At 44.9% G+C, this 4,432-nt stretch overlaps 1 protein-coding gene across 1 annotated transcript in view; it reads right to left on the bottom strand.

The window, feature by feature from the left end:
* GRAMD3 (GRAM domain containing 3) overlaps positions 1–4,432 on the bottom strand; it is a 44,758-nt gene that overhangs the window by 27,111 nt on the left and 13,215 nt on the right. The gene's annotated exons all lie outside the window — the stretch shown is intronic.

Here is a 4,432-nt window from a genome sequence, read left to right as displayed (position 1 = left end):
CGGGAGGCCGATCCCTTACGAGCCCTAAATTATTCAGTCGCGACGCTGTCGCGTGAGACGCCGGCTCCCGCCGGCTCCAACAAAAGCCGTCCTTAATGTTTTATGCGGGGGTACAGGAGATACACGGTTTCACACAGACGCGGTCCCAGGGGGGAAGGTGGCATTGGCCGGTTTCTGTCAGCGCGTTTCCCTGGTGACTCGTGGAAGCAGGCAGTTGTCCAAATACTGATGCTGGCCCTGGACTGCTCTACTAATCTGAACTTCTGAGGTGATTAGCCGATATTTCCTTCGTTGGCTTTACATCTTGAGCAGACAAGCAGGTGGTTATGGTTCATTTCTCATCAGCAGCACCCCAGGCTGGCTTGTCTGCACAGAAGAATCACAGAACAACAGAATGGGTAATGTTGGAAGGGACCAGTGGATCACCTGGTGTAAACTTCTGGTTCAGGCAGGACTATCTTGGAGTAATGGCACAGGATTGTGTCCAGACAGTTATTGAATATCTCCAGCAAGGGGGACTCCACAACCTCTTTGGGCAACCTTTCCAGTGTGTGGTAACCCGCACAGTAAAAAATTCTTCCTCATGTTCAGGTGGAACTTCTAGTGCATCAGTTTCTGCCTGTTGCTTCTCTTCCTATTGCTGGGCACCACTGAAAATAGCCTGTCTCTGTCCCCTTAACACTCTCCCTTCAGATACCTACTGACATTGATGAGGTCCTTGCTCACTTGTCCCTTCTTGTGGCTGAACGTGCCCAGCTCCCTCAGCCTTTCCTCATAAGAGAGATGTCCCAAACTCTAGATCAACTTAGTAACTCCCTACTGGAACTCCACGTCTTGTACTGAGGAGCCCCACACTGGACAGAGCACTCCAGGTGAAGCCTCACCAGGGCCAAGTAGAGGGGCAGGATCACTTCCCCTGACCTCCTAGTAATGCTCTTCTGAATGCAGCCCAGGGTACCATTGGCCTGCTTGGCTATAAGGACATGCTGTTGGCTCACAGAGGACACCAGGACACCCAGGTCCTTCTCTGCAAGGCTGCTTCCCAGCAGGTTGGCCCCCAGTCTGTGCTGCTGCATGGGATTACTCTTCCCCAGGTGTAGGATCCTGCATTTGCCTTTGCTGAATTTCAGAAGGTTCCTCCCCTCCCATCTCTCCAGCCTGTCAAGGTCCTTCTGAAGGGCTGCACAGTACCCTGGGGTATTGGCCAGTCATCCCAGATTTACATTGCCAGTGACACTGCTGAGGAGGCCTCTGCCCCTTCATCCAAGTCATTGATGGGTAAGTTGAACAAGACTGGGCCCTTGGGAGGTACCACTGTGGACAGGCCTCCAGCTAGAGCCTGTGCCACTGATTATGACCTCTGGGGTCTCCTGTTCAGCCCGTTCTCAATCCATCCATCCAGTCCACTCTTCCTGAGTTTGCCTGTGAGGACATTGTTAGAGACAGTGTGAAAGCCTTGAAGTCGAGGTAGACAAGATCCACTGCTCTCCCCTCATCCATCCAGGTAGTTATTTTATTGTGGAAGGCAATCAGGTTGGTCAAGCATGATCTGCCTTTTGTGAATCCATACCGACTACTCCTGATCACCTTCTTGTCCTCCCTGTGGATAGAGGTGGCCTCCAGAATGAGGTGCTCCATCACCTCTCCAGGGACTGAGGTGAGGCTGACTGGCTTGGTATTTCCCTGCATCCTCCTTGCCATGTTTGAAGACTGGGGTGATATTTGCTTTCTTCAGTCCTCAGGCACCAGTCCTGATCTCCGTGATCTTTCAAAGATGATCATAAGGAGCGTACCTACGATGTCTATCAGCACTCTCAGCACTTTTGGGTGTGTCCTATCAGGGCCCATGGACTTGTGTATGTTGAGTTTGCCTGGGTATTCTCTAACCCAACCCTCCCTGACCAAGGAAAAGTCTTGCTTCCAACATTCCTTTACCCTGGTCACCTGGGTCAGAGATTCCTTAGGGCTGGTCTTCCCAGCAAAGACCAATGGAAAGGTGGCGTTCAGTAACTTTGCCTTCTCTGTGTCTTCTTAATTTACCTTTTGTTATTGATGTATTTAAAGACATTCTTCTTGTTGTTCTTGACATCCTTGTCCAGGTTTAATTCCAGATGGGCCTTGCCCTTCCTTGTCTCATTTCTACTAACTGACAAAATGAGCTAATATGGTGCAAAAAGCCAGCAAGCATGACTTACCCCTGGCCTTCCCTGGGCTTGTGCTGGCAGAGCTGTGGGGCAAGTTGAGTGCCCTCAGGAAGGTTAGATTTAAAGTGGCATTTGGCACAAGACATCTTGCATGGCAGGCACAAACTGTCAACGTGCATATGAAAATGTTTTTACTACCTGGTTAATACCCAACTTAGGTTTCAGTTTGGTGAACTAATGTTTTCAAAAGCTAAGATGGAATCTGTGGTTGTAAGTACACAATGAAAGGAGAGAAAATCCTGGGATGAGAGTTCAAAGTTACATGTCTAGACGAAGGTCTATATTCATGTTTGAATGAGCTAGAACATATTAATAAAATTAATAATAGAATAACTTCCTAACAGCTGACTACTCACATGAGCTAAAGGGAGAATATGTAAAGTAGAGTGGTTTCTTTTAGTGGATATCTGTGTAGGAGATAGATACTAAGGTAGGTTTTAGATTAAAAAGTGTATGAAGTGAATTAATTATTTTTGAATACCTAGTCTTTAGGAGGTGCAAGAACTAAGTGTTAGGTATTGTTGCAATAAGTTCAGGAAATCAGTGATAAGAAAGAGGTGTTAATGGTGAACTGGCTCAAGACTGCCGTACCTGTTGGGCACGCAAATCCTGCAAAAAGTGTGAGATTGCTGTATGATTTTAGCTAGACCATGTGGGTTTAATTGGCTCCAGTACAGGAAAATTTGAAGACTCTGCACTAAGCTGCATAGAAAGGATGACATTTAAAATGGCTGTATTTCTGGGAGACACCATTAACTAATATTCATGGAGTATTTAAGTCAAGGCACATGTGGAAAAGAAATGAGATTTAATTTACAAGAGAGATTATTCAGCCTGTTAGGCTCTGCACCTGTGAAACATTGCTCCATTATTTTTCCCTGGGGAGCAGCTGAGTAGACTTGGCATTTCTTTGCAAAGCCTCTCCCACCCATTTACACCAGACACAACCTGTGGTAATATACAGCATCTCATTTATCCAACCATAACAGAATAGGAGCCATTTCAGCTGCCTGGACTGTGAGTAGAGCTGGAACTGAGAGGGCTGGGGAAGGCATCATGTGTCTGTTCAGGCCCAGCACCCTTTTCTTGGGTGCAGCAACCTGTGTGGGGTTTTAGGTATCTTGAGATTGTTCTTGTGTAAGTGTGCACTAACAAGGCATGCATGGGAGGATTGGAACCAGTAGGAAAAGTGACTGCCTACCCCTCATCTTGTTTTTGGAGGCTTTTTATTGCACTAAAAATGTATCTACTAATTTTGAGGCAGACTTGTTGAGTAAGTCCTGTGTAACTATATGCAGTTCATCAGAAGTGCTGGTTTTAGGAGGTGAGAATCTGACTTTTAGATATTTAAGTAAATAAAATTTGCTTTCTTTCAAGTGCTTAGGTTTTCAGTCTGGCAGGTTTAGCTACCTGTTTAGGAGAGAAATGCTACCACTGCCTGTTTTGTTCATTCATCTCCAGAGGTTTCTGCGTTTACCTCAGTGGTGCAAGAACTAGAAAGGAGTTCCTTGGTCCTGGAGCTCAGTTTCTCTTGTAGTTTCATCTGGCTCTGTTCCCAAGGTGTGCACAGCTCTCTGATTTGAACAAATCTGGTTTTTATCACAGAAGAAACTTACATTCAAATAAATTGATGCCTAAAGCCTCAACACTAAAAAAATGAACCCTTGCTTAATAATTTCTTCCGTCTCACAATATCTTAACTTTTATCAGAGACTCGTTTCTGGCAAATTGCCAATACACATGTCCTTAGTCCAGTTTGCTATTATCTGATAATGACAGTGGTAGTAATAAGCAATGAGCAATGATATATATAAATATAGCTTGTGAGTTTTTTGGAGGATTTGAAAAAGAAACTGTGGCCAAGCTCTGTCAAACTGTACATGGTGTAGCAACTCCAGAGTGAGAGGACACAGTCATGAGTGATAAAAGCTCTGAATAGCAGGATTCTTAGTAATATTCATGGAGGAGTGCTTTATATTAAACAAGCAAATGTGGAACTGCTCATGTGAGTGGAATATACTTGAAAACCATATGCTTTTATTATGATCAAGTCTTACAGAAAAAGAAAAAAAAAGCACAAAGGACCTTTTACTGTACTGTGATAATTGCTCATATATACATATACTGTAAAGCAAGTATTTGAAGATCAAGCAGTCTCCAATGGAGACTCATTGTGAGAAAATATGGGCTGTGTTTTTCTTTAATTGGTGAAGGGCAGTCCGGGGAGA

This window comes from Corvus brachyrhynchos, unplaced genomic scaffold, assembly GCF_000691975.1.
Source record: "Corvus brachyrhynchos isolate BGI_N302 unplaced genomic scaffold, ASM69197v1 scaffold90, whole genome shotgun sequence".
Taxonomy (NCBI): Eukaryota; Metazoa; Chordata; class Aves; order Passeriformes; family Corvidae; genus Corvus; species Corvus brachyrhynchos.
This window is presented reverse-complemented; position numbering and strand designations above follow the sequence as displayed.